Here is an 18,526-nt window from a genome sequence, read left to right as displayed (position 1 = left end):
TATCCTTGCTCATTCACACCTTGTCTTCTGGCCACTGTTGTTCATCTCTTCAACCTAATATCATCAGCCAGTTTTTCTTTTTAACTTTTACCAAAAAAAAAAATTTAGGCACAGCTTTAGAAGAGTGTATTTTCCAACATGAGTTACGTAGTAAATAGAGATGTGAAGACCTTGGAGGTAATTCAAATGGGAGCCATGACGGCTGAAAGTTTGTAAGATAAAAAAGTTTCTTTCCTGTGAAAGAAACTAGCTTAGGAAGACTGGAAGGGAAAAACAGGCATGATCCGACACTGTTCTTCAGAGGTAAGGAATGTCTAGAGCAGACGTGGCTGTTAGCTCCCATCACTGTAATTGCTGCTTTTATAGCTTGCTGCTGTGATCTGGCTTGTAGGGCCTCACAAGGTGTCCCCCAGAAATCAAACACTCATTTGGGAAGGCGGGACCTTGCCTTGGTGAAAGAACTATTGTCATTATTGCAGGCAGGAGCGGTAGACTCCCAGCCCTGCTGAATCACCAGCTTGCTGTGGGAGATCTTGTGAAGGTCATTGAATTTACGCAGTCTTCAATTCTTGCCTCTCTACGATGAGAATATTGGACTAAATGAGCTCTAAAAAGGGAGACCATATAATTTATTATACAAATAACGGGACATTTTTGCTAGGACAAACTGTCCAGTCAAACTGGACAATATGTCTGCATGACAAACCAGCACGCGTGGGCACACCACCTCAGAAGTGCCCTTGCGTGCTGGAGTCTGTGATTCCCAAGGCTCTCCTCTAAGAGCGACCCCAAAACTTCCAATGACGCTCCCAAATTCAAAGGGAAAACAGACACAGTAGCATGATAAAAAAAACAACAACAAAAAACAGCTACTTTGGAAAAAATATTTTAAATGCAATTTCACTGTTGCTGTAGAAGTAAGAGGCAGAAGCAACCTCATGCCAGAAATTAAGAATCATTTGAAATAATTTGTTTAGGAAGGGGTATTGAATTCTCTCCCAGAATCTTCTGAGACTAAAAAAAATACAAAGAGAAAGATATAGTCTATCATCTACCAATCTAATCTGTACATAAATTTGGCTGAAATCAAGGTAAAATTTCTGTAATAAGCAAAAATAAACTAAAATATTGTCAAAGAACAAAGCAAGACTAATTAGCCCAAACTACGGTGAATTAGGAATTTTAAACTCATTTTCAAAATGTTTTCTATTAAATTTCTAGTCTATAACATAAATTCTGTTACTATTAATTCTGACACAACTTTTAAAAACTTCAGCCTAAGACAATCTAAGATTCTCTAGACTGAGAATCTAGAACACACACATTCCATTACACAAGTGCTCAGAATGTGTGCTTTCAGCGTCTTTAAATTCCAGAGATTGAATGTGGTAGAGGGATTGGTTTATGGTTGGTCTGGGAGTTAGCTTTTGGGATTTTTGCCATTTCACCACCCACGGAACATTTTAAAGTGGAAAGTTTAATGATTTATCTTTTGTACAAGTTTCTTTTCTGACAATATTATTGTTGGAATAAAAGACCTCATTTGAAAACAAAGTCTGACAGCATTCTGAGAATCTCAGGTTAAGGAAGAACATTCTAAGGACCAGAAGTTTCCAGCAGTGAAACAGACCCACTTGTAAGAAGGGAAGTCCCCATCACCTGAAGTATTTCTGTGGATACTGGGTGGCCATCCCTTAGGGCCACAATGGAGACAATTTTTCATTGGATGAGAGGCGGGGTGAGGTGGCCTCTGATGTACTAGCCACTTCTAAGACTTGCCAGTTTTGTGATCCTGGGGTTCCTAGGATTCTGGCTCTGAATCAGTAGCTAAAATATCACCTAACACTGTTCCCTGGAACAGTGCACTTAACACACTAGCATCTTCCCATAGAAAACTAACACCCTCGGTGTCCTATGTGCGCTGATATTAAATCGCTTTCGTTACGCTTGGCCCAGAATGAGGCTCAGTTTTATTTTGACTAAAGCAACTTTAATGCATCTGGGAGAAACAAAAATCTCTAATAACACACCTCCGGCCTATGAAAAGAACCCATTCCTACATAGCCAGTCCATAGTGAGAGAGGAGCACTTCGGTACACAAAAAATCTATTGCAGTCATTTCATATTTAGTGAAAAGCCAGAGGAAGTAAAATCAGACCTGGATTGAGTTCAACACCTGAGTCAGTGGTGCAGTGTGGACAAATGATGAGAGTTTCCATTCATTTACATTGGCAGATTTCCAAGGCTGCTCCACATCTGTACAGTTCAGCCTCCGTGGGCGGGCAGCAGGGCCGAAAACATGCAACACTGTGGTGCCACTTCTGTGGCAATGAACAGGGCTGCTGCTGACCGGACTTAGCACTGGTTGCAGCAAACTCCATAACTCAGGGAAAAACCCTAGAACTTCAGTAGGAAGAGGAAGCAACACACAGGAGGGTGAAGGGGTGAGCTAGAAATGATTCATCAGTATTAGGGGGCGTTAGATGGGGTTTGCCAAAGAAATTAGCTTTACAAAGATAACTCAACCTTGAAAGAGTACTCTTTTCCTTTACAAGGCTGGGCACATCATGAATTAAGAAATTCATAACGTATGCTGTTTTAAAACATACATTGAATGTTTGGATTGATATGAATGCCAATAATTTTCCTCTTTGGTGAGGAAATAAATATATTTTTCTACATGACCTTTGACATCTCTAGGAATGGTCTTCCTACAAATGTTGAAAGTAAAGGAAAACGGGACTTAACTGTTCTCTTTGAGTCTTATCTCTGAAACGGGCTAAGTCAGTTTGTAGTCACCTAAAATGTGCCTGGAAAAACTAACCAAATAAAAGACAGGTAACAAATTAACTCTATAAGAATGAAGTGTACTGAACAGATAGATTAATTCAAGGCCAAGTACAAGTATTCTGATTTGCAGGCTTTTGTGGGACTTGTGGGAAGATGTAAAGTAGCCATCATCAGAGGCCCTTACTCACAGCGGCTGTGTTCTTTGCAGATATATGGTAGAGCCATTGCCCAAAGCATTTTGGCCCTGGTAGTAGAGAGAGTGAATCCAAAGGCCTAAATAAGCAGCTGACCTTCAATGTGGCCTTAGGTAAATCATTTCACCTTCTAATCCTTGTCTACAAAACTGAGGTAATAAAATCTATTTAACTTGGTTTCCATGGTAATTAGATTTCACAATTCATCTAAGTATTTGAAAAATTTAATGAGTATATAAAACGTACCAGGCACAAAGTAAGGATCTAAGTAGACATTTCTCCAAAGATATACAAATGTCCAATAGGCACTTGAAAAGATATTCAATATCATTAGCCATTAGGGAAATGCAAATCAAAACCACAATCAGATACCATGACACATCCACTAGATTGGCTATAAACAAAAAGACAGATAATAAAAAGTATTGGTGAAGATGTGGAGAAATGGGAACCTTCATACACTGCTAGTGGGAATGTAAAATGATGCAGCCGCTTTGGAAAGCAGTCTGGTAGTTCCTCAAAAGGTTAAACATAGAGTTATCATAGGAATTAGCAATTCCACTCCTAAGTATACACCCAAGAGAAATGAAAACATATACCTGCAAAAAAACTTGTATGAGTATTCATAGAAGCATTATTCATAATAGCCAGAAAGCAGAAATAACTCAAATGTCCATCATCTAATGAATGGATCAAAAAAATGTGGTATATCCCTATAATGGAATATTATCTGGCAATGAAAAGGAATGAACTATTGGTACATGTTACAATATGGATGAGCCTTGAAAACATTGTACTAAATGAAAGAAACCAGTCACAAAAGACCACATATTATATGATTCCATTTATATGTTCAAAATAGTCGTCAGTAGAGACAGAAACTAGATTAGTAGTTGGTTGGGGCTGGAAGGGAGATGGGGAAGGAGTTTGGGAGGTGACAGATAAGGAGTATGGGGTTTCTTTTATGGAGTGATGAAATTGTTCTAAAATTGACTGTGGTGATGGTTGCACAACTCTGTGAATATATGAAAAGCCACTGAATCATACACTTTATTTTTTATTTTTTAAGATTTATTTATTTATTTGGCCACGTCGGGTCTTAGTTGCGGCACACGGGATCTTCATTGAGGCACATGGGATCTTTCGTTGTGGCACGTGGGCTCTTTGTTGTGGCGTGCGGGCTTCTCTGTAGCTGTGGCATGCGGGTTGTCCCTCTCTAGTTGTGGTGCACAGGTTCCAGAGCGTGTGGGCTCTGTAGTTTGTGGCACCTGGGCTCTAGTTGAGGCGCGTGAGCTCAGTAGTTGTGGCACACAGGCTTAGTTGACTCGGTGTGGTCGGGGATCTTAGTTCCCTGACCAGGGATCAAACCCGCGTCCCCTGCATTATAAGGCGGATTCTTTACCACTATACCACCAGGGAAGTCCCTGAATCATACACTTTAACTGGGTGAACTGTATGGTATGTGAATTATATCTCAATAAAGTTTTTTTTTTAAAAGGGATGTGCCAGGCAATTTGCTAGGCATTCGATATGTAATGAATGTGAAATGCACATGATGTGTGCTTAATAAATACGATGCAAACACATAATGCCTCATTTGCTTTGAATAGAGGGGAAAAAGAACTTTTAAAAGGAATACAAGTGCGTGTGAAATATAAAAGCCTAAATTAATGTGCTAATTAGGAATAAAATAACCATAACTAAGACCTATCAACACGTAGTATCGTACTGGGATATCATTAAAGTGTACTTGAGTGTACAGTGAGGTAAAGACTTTAGCGGCAATCATCTTTGGTAATACACTATTGAGTCATAGTGTTATTTAAACAGAAAGCAAAGGGCATTATAAACTACACCTGAGAATCAAAGACAACGAGATAAAAAGACCGTTTATTGCTAGAGGAGAGATCCGAAGAGGAAATAATGCCTCTCTGTACCATCCTGGCTGTCGTATTCTGAACGTACATGATTCCCCAACTTCCCATCTCCAGCACACAGTCACCCTTAATACAGGAAAATAAAAGTCTTGCCTTTTCCCATCTTGGCATTTATTTTTTTTTAGAGGAAGCATATTTATTTATTTATTTATTTATTTATAATTTTTTATGTATTTTTTTAGATTTATTTTTTATTTATTTATTTTATTTATTTTTGGCTGCACTGGATCTTAGTTGCGGCACCCGGGATCTTCGTTGAGGCATGCGGGATCTTTCGTTGCAGCATGTGGGCCTCTCTCTAGTGGCACGTGGGTTTTCTCTCCAGTTGTGGTGTGCAGGCTCCAGGGTGCATGGGCTCTGTAGTTGTGGCGCGCAGGTTCCTGAGTGCGTGGGCTCTGTAGTTTGTGGCACGCAGGCTCTCTAGCTGAGGCGTGTGAGCTCAGTAGTTGTGGCACGCAGGCTTAGTTGCCCCGAGACATGTAGGATCTTAGTTCCCTGACCAGGGATTGATCCCACATCCCCTGCATTGTAGAGCGGATTCTTTACCACTAGCCCACCAGGGAAATCCCCATCTTGGCATTTAAATGAACAAAAAAACCATTGCATACTTCCCTAGTCCTTGACCTTTCTCATTTTCTGTTAGCCCCAAGAGGCTATGATTTTACAGCCTAAAAGCTAATGCAAACCTCAGAATTATTGATGGGCATGGGTTCCGTGGAAGAAGTCACCATCCATTTCCTGCTCAAGCAAGTCATGAACAGTTGGGGAAAGATGCTAACACCTATCTGATCTTTCAGTGGCCCAAGATCTTAACGTTCTTGTCTAGGCTTGACAGTACAGATAGAGTAAGACATTCTGGGGTAGCACATTAACACAAGAAAAGGCAGATTTGCAGAATGTTTCAAGTGGCAGTCATGTATCTTAGAATGTGTAGTTCTGGAGGAAAGAGCTGGTGCTGTCCTGACACCAGTAAGGACCAAAACTCTGGTGGAAAACATGTGTGGGTGCATGAAAAGTTTTCTTCAAAATGATAGGGGCAAAGAAGAGAGATCACTGTGTGGAGGAGACCCAACAACAAGAAAAAAAGAGTCGAGGATAAAGATGAGAAAGGAAGGGAGGGAAGACAGTGAGGATGGAGAAAGAGTACAATAGAGTCTGTTGGTGTATTTAAAAATCGCCAGAGAGAGAAATGTTAACTTTAACCACCAAAGAGAAAAAGAACCTCTTTCAGGTATACCCCTTTCATAAAATGAAATGATGGCAGGAGAAAGTGAAATATCTTAAAAATTAATATATGTTAAAAAAAATTAGGTGGTTAGCAGAGGACAGAGATGTCACTTCAAAGTACTAAAGAGATGATGAGTGGACATAAAATTATTCATATGGATATGACAAGGGGATTGGACTTGTGTGCCCAGAAGAAGGCCATGACAAGGATTGATGTGCAGCAGTGGGAACACAAGGAGGACAAGAGTGAACCATGCAATAAAAACGGAGGCCAAAATTGACTGCACAATGAATCTGGCTAAAGGAGAACAGTCCAGAAGACAGTCAAATCAGATTCAATGACAAGAGTAAGAAAGAGAAGAGTAACTACAGTGCACCCCACACAGAAGCAGATTTGAGTGAAATTCCAAAGCATTTACTGAAAGACTTACCTGATTTTGAAGAAGTGTAAAGCATAAATATTCAGCTGGGAAGAGCAAGAACTTGGAAATAGAATACAAGGTCTAAGCCTGAAAAACAAAAAAAAAAAGTCAGTTTGCCATTTACAAATAAGTTTGTGTTCCTTCTTTTTGTTCACTAATTGTTTTCTTTGTTTGGCTTTGTAACTGGGAAATACTTTCCCACAGCAGCAATGTGCTAAGTGGTGGATAAATTCCAAAAGTGGCCCACAAAGTTCTGTTTAACTATTAAAACTCTACCTTCACAGTAATTCTGCTAGAATCAGCCTTAGTTCTGAGTCCTGAGATAAAGGAGTGATAAGGTACAAGAGAGAAGAAGAAGAAAAACAAGGAAAGGAAGGGATGAGGAAGAGGAAAAAAAAAAAAAGAAGAGGAACAAGAAGAGAAAGAAAGATGATGGGAGGTTTTCTTTTTTCTCGGACACAGAGTTTCAAATCCTGACTTTAGTTCTGATGTCTCTGCTAGGTATTAGGAAGCTGTCAAACTCATGGTCAACTGTACGGTATCTATGATTAACACCCCTTAATTTTCCTGGGAAGAGATCATTGGAGTTTTTAAAAATGTGGAAGAAGATATTTGGTAGCAAGTTTCCTCTAGGACAATTAGTTCTTCTAACCATTCCTATTTCTCACAGCCTCAACCCCTCCTTTGCTTCTCTGAAGGATTCAGTGTTTTGACTTAGAGCTTCTGATGAGTTTTGGTGTACAGGGATAGGGTGGTTGTAGATATGAAATTTATGAGATGGGAATTAACTACGTAGAAAAAAAAAAAAAACCCCTGGTTTCTTCAACTGTATATGGAGAATTGCTATTATTAAGTATAGATGAAGTATAAATAGACTATTTAAATCTCTTAATATGGGGACGTACTCAAAATCTAGCACATTTCAAAGCACTTTATCAATGGGTGAAAAATTGTGTGATTACTCAGATTTATAAGGGATGTAATAATTTAAGAATGTAGATAAGTGACAGATATTTAGAAAAAAACATGGAAAAAAAACATGGAGAGTCAATTTGGAAATTAAGGTAAGGAAAGAGGCAATTGAAAAGGCATTAAAAAATAACAAAAATGGTCAGAATTAAATATGACATTTGCATAATCAAGAAAACAAGATTAGTCAAGCTGTGGAGAAGAATTACTCTTAGAAAGAACAGAATGAAAATGAAAAGACTGTACAAATAGCCCACTGATTAGATAATTTGAAAGACAATTGTTAAGTTGTAAAAAAGAACAAAAGATGACTGAGACTGAAGAAAACCTTCAAAAGGACACAAAAATTGTTTAAGTTGTAAAGGTATGTGTTCCATTTGTAGGATAAATAAATCTGTGAGAGGATTGGAAGGGGAGACTTTAAAATGTAATTGGCCAATAAAAGGCCTTATTGGTGACCCTTCAGGGGGAAAAAAAAAAAATCTCCAAAAGGACAATGAACTATCTATCATATGGAGTGTTTTAGTTGAATTTTGGGGTTTTTTTGTGTTTTTTTTTTTTTTAGTTGAAAAAAAAATTTTTTTTTTTAATGTACTGCCTCCACTGGGGTCATTATGCCTCTAAATTGCATAAGCAAAGAAAATAACGCCAGATGAAAAAGTTTGCTTAGTAATGTTGCTTATTTTTAGCTGTCCAGAAGTTATTTTTATTCACCTTATTTCCTAAGAAGCTCAGCAATTTTCTTATTTATCATTTAACAACATTTAATTGAATACTTTATTACATGTAATTGCTAGATGCCTGCTCTCAGAAAACGGATCTGAGGATGTAGTCAACAAAACCAGGTTCAAGCCCCAGCTCTGTCACTTACAAATAACGTTAAGTAATTGAACCACAGTTCCCTCATCTTTTTATAAAATAAAGGTCTTGAACTAGAAGAAATTATATGAACTCTTAATCCCTTCTAGGTATGTTTATTATTTTCTAAAAGACAAATTAATGTGTAGCTTAATCTTTACATTGTAAGTTATTGCAATCTTCAGGATGGTTTTATATGTGTAAATTTTCACTAAGATTTATTGACAGACTAAAATAATCCAAAATTTATAGAAACAGCAGGTGAGAAGAAAAAGAATAAATGGATTAGGGCTTCAAGGGCAATATTTCTGCCATTATATGGAGAAAATATTTAGATATCATTTAAAAATTTTAAACCCAGAAATTACATAAATAACATGCAATTGTTGTGTTAACAATTAAGATGTAAGTACAGATAGTCCCTGACTCACTATGGTTCAAGTTTTGATTTTTCAACTTTACGGTGGTACAAAGGTGATATGCATTTAGTAGAAAGCATACTTCGGATTTTGAATTTTGATCTCCTGGACTAGTGATATGTGGTCCCATACCTCTCGTGATGCTGGGCAGTGGCAGTGAGCCACACAATCACCAGGGTCAACAACCGACTTTACAACCATTCTGTACTCACATAACCATTCGGGTTTTCACTTTCAGTACAGTATTCAATAAACTACATGAGATATTCAACACTTTATTATAAAATGGGCTTTGTGTTAGATGATTTTCCCCAGCTATAGGCTAATGTAAGTGTTCTGAGCATGTTTAAGGTAGACTAGGCTGAGCTAGGATGTTTGGTAGGTTAGGTGTATTAAATGAATTTTTGACTTAACAATATTTTCAACTTACAATGGGTTTATTGGGTCACAATCCCACTGTAAGTCAAGGAAGATCTGTATATGTTAGTATATTAATATATTAATAATAGCTAATTAATATTAATAAATTGTATTATTCATAGCTAACAAAATGCATAAATGTGTCAAATGTGATGTAATTTTCATAATAACACTATGTGATTTTCGCTATCTTTACAGATAAATGTAAGATAATTTACTCTGAGGCTTGGAGATATTTAATAACTTATTCAAGATCTTACAGACTGTGTGGTAGGGTCCAGAGCCTTTTACCGCCCAAGATGGGATACTACTGTATACACTATTTGTAACTTACTTTTCAAATTTATCATGTCTTCACTGTGGTTCTCTGTTTATAAATTTACTTCAATAGCTTCATTTCTAAGGATTACATGATATTCCATTGTATAAATGTACTATAATTTATTTAAACATTCTCCCATTTGGGGGCATTTAGTTCATTTCCAATTTTTTACTCCTTGTAGGTGAATCTTTGCACATTATCTTTGAATATTCCTCAGAATAAATTTTTAGATACAGAATAACTGGGCCAAAAGCCATGAGCATTTTTAAGACTTTTTGTATTAACCAACCATGTATTTTACGTTATTTCTTTATTTTTTCTTAATAAATTTATTTATTTATTTATTTTATTTTTGACTCCGTTGGGTCTTCGTTGCTGCACATGGGCTTTCTAGCATGCGGAATCTTCCTGGGCCAGGGTTCGAACCCATGTCTCTTGCATTGGCAGGCGGATTCTTAACCACTGAGCCATCAGAGAAGTCCCTGACCAGTATTTTTAAAAACTCCAGATAGTCAGAATGGAGCTTACCTGGGGCAGAACTCGGGTTGGGATTTGAATGAGGGTATGAATGGCAGGAGGAATCCTCCTTGGATGCTGGAAATAATTTTTTTAATGTTTATTTATTTATTTATTTGGCTGCGTCGGGTCTTGGTTGCAGCACGTGGGATCTTTGTTGCTGCCTGTGGTATCTTTGTTGCAGCATGCAGGATCTTCTTGTAAGTTGCAGCATGTGGGATCTTTAGTTGCGGCCTGTGGGATCTTTTAGTTACGGCATGTGGGATCTAGTTCCCTGACCAGGAATCAAACTCGGGCCCCCTGCATTGGGAGCACGGAGTCTTAGCCACTGGACCACCAGGGAAGTCCTGGGTACTGGAAATATTGTATGTCTAGATCTAGATGTTGGTTACATGCATATATATACATGTATAAAAGTTCATCTAGCTGTACATTTAAGATCTGTGTACTTTGCAGTATGTATGTCATACAGTATGTATGACAATACAGTGTGTATTGTCAAACAATCTCAGATTCTTGGCATTATGTAAACCAGACATCTAGGGTCAACTGGGGTTTCATTTTATTCCCAGATATCTTTATATGCTTTTGCTGTCATTTAAACTTATTACATATAGGCAGTAAACACATAAACACAATAAGTCAAACTCTGGCAAGCTGACCGACTTTTTTTTTTCTTCTAAGTTTAGATGAAGCCCCCATTTCCAATCCCTAACAGCTGGATATTTAGGTAGCCTCCAATTTTTTGCATTTTCCTTGTACATAAATTTTTGTGTGTATCTTTAATTGTTAACTGAAAATAAATTTCCAGGAAGCTGGCTTTCAGTGATCCGAAGAGGGGATGACATGAAAACCCTGTGCCAACAGTATTCTGGAAGTTAAATGGGGCACATGTCTCAAAAGAATAAGATTTTGATTAAACACTGTTTAAACCGCTTGGACCACCTTAGAATAAAAGACTCAGATTGTAGCATTTTTCTTATCCTTAAAAAATGTTGGAGTTTGGAGTAACCCAAGAGAGAATAGTGAAATATTCTACTTTTCCTAAGCATACCCAGATCTAATTTCTCTCTCTAGAAACTCATTCTCAGTCTTTAAATTTTAAAAGACAGAACATAAGATTTGGTGACTTTTCCAAAATCTTAGATACATTAAAAAAAATGTTGACCTAACTTTTGATAAAGCATGCATGCATCTCTCATTATTAGCTTTGTTAAGACACAGAAATCAAGATCCAAGCTCTTTTTGATTTGGACTATATTGTACAGGCAGTATTTTCATATTGCTGAGTAATTACTTGGTTGCAGGTGTGTTTACTTTGACATTACTTAGATCTGCTTTCATTCTGCCCTTCAAACACCCATTCCTTTCTGTTTTCTAGAACATATATTGTGGTTGGCAGCAGCGAGTGAAACCTCAGCCTCCATCTGCATTTCTCTAACCTCTTAGCACAATAGTGTAGACATTTGTTTGTGAACACAATAGGATAGAATCCAGTTCATCTGTTAACAACTTAGTGATGTTCTAAGCTTTTACTTCCATGTTGTAGACCCTAACATGACTTCATGTCTTGGCTGAGATTCAGAGTTTCAACATACACAGACAGATACAGACTTTCTTTTCCCCCTACCATGCTGGGCTGTTACCAGCAGTTTCTGGGGCATGAAAAACATCCGAACTGGCAAACTTCAGAAAAAGCAGGCATTTTTTTTTTTTCCAGGAATACTTTGCTTCATTGTGACAAAAGGCCAACCTGTTCCCCTGTTTAAAATATGCAGTGGAGTTATTTTAGCTTCTGAAATTTTCAATGCTGAGTAAGAATATATACTGAGAAAAAGGAGGAAAAAAAAAAGAGTTCTATCAACTCTTCTAAGCTTAGTAATTTTGTGGTGCTCTGAAGCTTTCAACATTGGTCTGGATCCTTGCAACCTTCACCTAGATAAGTGCTTAGGATGCTAGTAGTCAGACTTATACCTCTCGTCTCCCTGTAATCATTCTGGTGGGAAAGGATTCTTCTCTGCAGAAACTAAACAGCCCCAGAAAAAAAGATCTACAGATACTAGCATTTATAGGTCCATCAGTGACAAAGCCAGCTTGAAGACTCATCCCCTTGTGATGAAGCTCTCCAGGCACCAATCTTCTCTGGAACCCGGTATTTCCAATTAGCTTATTATTGCCATATTCTTTAGTATGAACAGACAGCCAAAGAACCAGGCAATGGAGGAAAGCCTCTGATATGAAAGACAGAGACCAAACAATGCAGGTTGGGGTGCGGGGATGGAGGATAAGGAAACGGAAATAAAAGTTTCAGGGAGTAGAAAGAAAACTTAACAATGATTAACAAAAGTGTTACGGAGAGGAACCAATATAATATATGCATAAAATAAGAATGAGATGCCTTAAAAATGGGACAGAGAACAAGAAATAGTTCTTGGAGGGGACTTCCCTGGTGGTCCAATAGTTAAGACTTTGCACTCCCAATTCGGGGGGGCCCAGGTTCGATGCCTGGTTGGGGAACTAGATCCCGCATGCGTGCCGCAGCTGCAACTAAGAAGTCCACATACCGCAATGAAGATCCCGCAGGCCGCAGCTAAAACCCGGCGCAGCCAAAACACATAATAATAAATAAATATTAAAAGAAAAGAAAGAAATAGTTCTTGGAAATTAAAATTTGGGAAGCAAGTTCAACAGGAGGGTTTGAAGACATAGTTGAAGAAATCTCCCAGAAAGTAAGACAAAGAGATGGAGGATATGAGAGAAAAGATAGAACAATAAGAGGATCAATTCAGGAGGTTCAATTCAGAAGATCAGTGGTTGCCAGGGTTGGAGGGGAGGGGGAAGGGGAGATGAATAGGCAGAGCAGAGAGGAATTTTAGGGCAGTGAAAATATTCCATTATGATACCGTAATGATGGATACATGTCATTCATTATATGTTTGTCCAGACCCATAGAATGTACAACACCAAGAGTGAACCCTAATGTAAACTGTGGACTTTGGATGATTATGATGTGTCAATGTAGGTTCATCGGTTGTAACAAATGAACCACTCTCCAGTGCAGGGGACACAGGTTCAATCCCTGGTTCAGGAAGATCCCACATGCTGCAGAGCAAACTAAGCCCATGTGGCACAACTACTGAGCCTGCGCTCTACAGCCCGTGAGCCACAACTACTGAGACCCGTGTGCAACAACTACTGAAGCCTGGGCACCTAGAGCCTGTGCTTCGCAACAAGAGAAGCCAGTGCTCCGCGACAAGAGAAACCACCGCAATGAGAAGCCTGCACACTGCTACAAAGACCCAACACAGCCAAAAATAAAATAAGTAAATAAAAAAAAAAAATGAACCACTCTTGTGGGGATGTTGATAACCGGGGAGGCTATGCATGTGTAATAAGCACAGGAGGTATATGGGAAATCTCTGTACCTTCTCCTTAATTTTGCTGTAAACCTGAAACTGTTCTAAAAAAAAAAGTATTTTAAGAAAAGCCTAAAAAGAGACTTCCCTGGCGGTCCAGTGGTTAAGATGCCGCGCTCCCAGTGCAGGGGGCATGGGTTCCATCCCTGGTCAGGGAACTAGGATTCCCGCATGCTGCACAGTGTGGCCAAAAAAAATAAATTAAATAAAACAGACACCCTGGGTAGCACGTACCATCACCAAAAAAATCTTAAAAAAAAAAAAAAAAAGCCTAAAAAATACGTTACAGGGAGGAAAACCAGATCCTATATAATGGGTTGGAAATCCCAATGGCATCAGACTTCTCCATAATGAAATTGGAAGCTTAGAGCAAATGAAGCAATGCCTCAATATCCTGAAGGGAAATGATTTGCAACCCAGAATTTTGTTCCCAGGTAAACTACCAATCAAATGTGAGGATAGGATAAAGACGTTTTTAGCCATTAGAGAATTTAAAATAGTTCCACCAATATTCCCTACTGGAATACAAAGAGTTACCATATGATTCAGCAACTCCACCTCTAGAAATATACCAAAAGAACTGAAAGCAGAGACTCGGATACTTGTACATCAATGTTCATAGCAGTATTGTTACATATATTTTACCACAATGTAAAAGGGTTGTAAAAGGAAGACAGTGTTGTCATAGTAGTCTACTTGGCATTACCAGATCTTTGGGGTCTTTAAAAGTAGTCAGAAATTCAGATTAGTATAGGATATCTCCTGAGTTTTAATTTGCAATTTTTTAATAACACTGTATGAGTCAGACAAAAATAATTCCACAGTCATTTAGGCTCAGTCGAGACTTCTACGGAGATGTATCCGGCTGGCCAAAAAGTTCGTTCGGGTTTTTGTGCGATGCTATGGAAAACCCGAACGAACTTTTTGGCCAACCCAATACTAGCAGGTTATTTATGATGTGGCAGAAAGACTGGGATTGAAGAATTCCAGATTCTACTCACTGCTTTAAATTACTTTATAGCTCGTTGGTTGTGTTTTCCTTTATCTGTAAAATGGTATCACTGATAGCTGCTATCTCATTCAAAAGTGTTGGGGTAAACACAACACTGTCATATAGTACAGTCAACTTCTTCAAAGATGTCATACATGATCCTTACATCTGATGTCATTGTGTGAGTAAATTGATAAAGAAAGTGTCTTCAGTCTTTTGCTTAAAAACAGAAAGCTATTCTCTCACCCCATCCAGAGAGAGGGTGTTCCGAGTTGGGGGTGGGGGTGGCGTCAGCTTATTGAACAAAAGTCGGGATGTTAGATTTCATGGGCTTGTTCTAGTATTTAAAATGTTTTTTATTAGGCAATAAGAATCTTGCTTTACCCTCGTTATTTGGTAAGATGCTTAGATAACTAGAAAGCATTTCTAAGATCTAATGAAATACAGTCTTAAACTCACTGAGCCCCAGTTTCTTCATCTGTAAAATGAGGATATGCTCTACCTTGTCTACTTGGCAGGGTTGTTTTGAGAATTCCATGAGGTCCTTTCATTCACCTCTTCATTTGGTAAATATTCACTGTGAGCTTACGAACTATGTTGAATGCTAGGAATGTAATGCTCAGCAAGAGACATGGTCCATACCTTCCTGAAGCTTTCAGTTATGTGGGATTGATTACATACGTTAAAGCACATAGAACAGTGCCTGGCACATTAGTAGATGTCAATACATATTAGTTTCCTAACTGTGATGGTCAATTTTATGTGTTATTTTGACTGGGATATGCGGTGCCCAGATATTTGGCTAAAGATTATTTCTGGGTGTGTCTGTGAGGTTGTTTCCAGATGAGATTAGCATTTGAGTCAGTAGACTGAGTAAAGCAGATGGCTCTCCCCAGTGTGGGTGGGCATCATTCAATCCATTGAGGGCCTGACTATTGAGCTGAGACATTAGTCTTCTTCTGCTCTTTGACTGGGACTTATATCCTTGGAGCTCTTGGTTCTCAGGCCTTCAGACTCGAACTGGAACTTAAACCATTAGCCCTCTGGTTCTTGGTCCTTCAGACTTGGACTAGAATTTATACCATTGGTTCTCCTGGTTCTCAGGCCTTCAGACTCAGACTGGAACTATACCACTGGCTTTCCTGGGTCTCAAGCTTATAAATGGGAGATTGTGGGATTTCTCAGCCTCCATAATTGCATGAGCCAAATTCCTTCTAATAAATCTCTTTACCTATATGCATATGAATTTGAGCATCTAGTGGGCCACTTTTGGTTAGCAGAACTGGATATAGATTTGCATTGGTTCTATTGGTTCTGTTTCTCTGGAGAACCCTGATTAATACACTTCCCTTAAAGTAAGGACCCTCAGGGCTTCCCTGGTGGCGCAGTGGTTGAGAGTCTGCCTGCCGATGCAGGGGACACGGGTTCGAGCCCTGGTCCGGGAGGATCCCACATGCCGTGGAGCAACTAGGCCCGTGAGCCACAACTACTGAGCCTGCGCGTCTGGAGCCTGTGCTCCTCAACGAGAGGCCGCGACAGTGAGAGGCCCGTGCACCGCGATGAAGAGTGGCTCCCGCTCGCCACAACTGGAGAAAGCCCTCGCACAGAAATGAAGAACCAACACAGTCAAAAATAAATAAATAAAGAAAGAAATTTATTTAAAAAAAAAAGTAAGGACCCTCAAATTTACCCATGCATATCCAGGTCAGTGCCCTGAAATCAAGAAGCTGGACCTCAGCTGCAACCTGGTTCCTTATTTTGTAGGGTCATATTGCCAATATTTATGGCAATCCTAGGCCATTACTACTCATTCTGTAAGTATAGGAGTCATTCTTCTGCCCTATAATATAAAACTCCAGTGAGAGAGCAAGTCATCCAAATTATATTCCCCAGAGAGCAAGGAAATGCAGTTTTATGTCCAGAGCAGAGAGGATTCAAAAGTTTACCAAAGTCTTAGGAACTTAAATTGTAGGCAGGGATAATATTGCTGTTCATCACTGTCTACTTATTTTCTATTTAGAGTTTTATCTTCCTAGTAGAGGGGGTTGGTTTAATAGAGTGTCAGGGGAAATGTCTAGTGAGTGTATTGATTGAATGTATGATGATAAATGTGGGCAACTTATCTCCTAATCTTCCTCTAGGTTTGCCTAGCTGAGGGTGAATAAAATTATTTTTAATATAGCCAAGAAAGTCTTTTTTCTTGGCCTTGGGATTCTGGTGCCATACATATGCCTAAATAACTTTTTTCCCCAGAAAGAGTAAGAATTTGTAGATTGGCTCCAGGTGGAAGATCTTTCCGTACATGGTACTTTATGCCTAAATGTTAAGTTTCATCATTTCAGCTAGGAACAATTAAGTTATGCTAGGATACTACTTAAGGAAGGAAACAAAGAAATGCATACACTGTTCACATATGAAATATGTTCACATTTTACAGAGAAGATGGTCATAATACCTCAAGGGGGAAAAGCCAGGATTTTCATTACCAAGAGCAAGAAAAGGTTTCTAAGGCACGTCACACACTGTGTGCAAAATAGAAGCAACCTGAAGGGATAGGAGGAACAAGACTGTATAGCGAAGCAAATTAATTTATGTCAGATTCCATTTTCTAATATGCAATATTTCTGAAAAAAGTTTTACAGAAGACAGCGTTCTTATTTTTGTACATCTCCTCCCTTTTGCTTGCTTGAGACAAATGAAATGCTGAAAAGGTTATTACTCTGATGCTGTAACAGAAAGTGTACTTCTGTCATATCCAGAGTGACTAATAATGTTCCGGCCAATCCATTACTCCATTCAAATTATAGGGTTTACTTGCTTTTAAGGTCACTTGGGCTATAATGTTGTTATTGTCCTTTCTTCTGCTCTGTAGTCTCATTTTCACAGAGGATTGGTAGAAAAATAGAGGGGATATTGGGTACCACTTGTTCATGGGCATAATGCCACTGGCACCCTTTCCCTGTGGTCCTGCATCTTCTTGCTAATGACAGACATGCATGCAACAGGGGTTTTAAAGGGGTGTGATATTTGTGTTTCAATATGGAATCGATAGCAACAACAACAATAACAACAGAAATTGACTCCTGGGTATTTTTTCTTCAAGTTAGAAACTACAGTGGGAATACTTAAAGAACATTTGTAACTCAAGAAAACTTGTGGAGCTTGAAATAAAAACATCATAGGTTATATTAAGCAGAGTGGTAGAAAAAGGTTTTTAACCAGAATTTAAATTTCTAATAATTTTATTTATTTATTTAAAAAATATTTATTTATTTATTTGGTTGCGCTGGGTCTTAGTTGCGGCTTGCTGGCTCCTTAGTTGCAGCACGTGAGGTCCTTCATTGTGGCATGCGAACTCTTAGCTGTGGCATGCATGTCGGATCTAGTTCCCTGACCAGGGATCAAACCAGGGCCCCCTGCATTGGGAGTGCAGAGTCTTAACCACTGTGCCACTAGGGAAGTCCCTCTAATAATTTTAAATTCCACTAAATAGTTAAACCACATCTCAAAAACTGTAATAAAAAATTCATTCAAACCTTTGAAAACAAAGGATCATTCCTCTCCAGTTGCCTTAGGTTAACCTGTATTTCTGTCCTGTCACTTTTATGTAAGGAAACACATGGCCTCAAACTTTGCTTTCTGGCTGTAATAATTTCCTATTGTAGGTTTGTCTTTAGTTAGTTTCCAAAAATCTTACATGCTTAAGGCTTTGGAGCCACGTAAATTTCTGCTCTGTAGTCTCACTTTCACAGAGGGTTGGTAGAAAAAGAGGGATTGGGCAGTTCTCATTCACAAAAGAAATAGAAACTTTTTGTTAAACTGAAATTGTTTGGGAAATTCTAAACTGTTGTTGTTGTTGTTTATTTTGTGGAAATAACTAAATGAGGAAGCTTAAGATAGTAAATAAAACACAGGACTCCTGGGTTCTAAGTCCAACTCTATCACTGTGTTGCTGTGTGACACTGGCCAAGGTACGATCCCTCTCTGGGCCTCTGTTTACTTGTAAATTGGGTATCTTTGACTATAGCATCCCTAATGATATATA

The sequence above is a fragment of the Balaenoptera borealis genome (genome assembly GCF_965194805.1).
Source record: "Balaenoptera borealis genome assembly, chromosome: 16".
NCBI classification, from domain to species: Eukaryota; Metazoa; Chordata; class Mammalia; order Artiodactyla; family Balaenopteridae; genus Balaenoptera; species Balaenoptera borealis.
Note: the sequence above shows the minus strand (reverse complement) of the source record.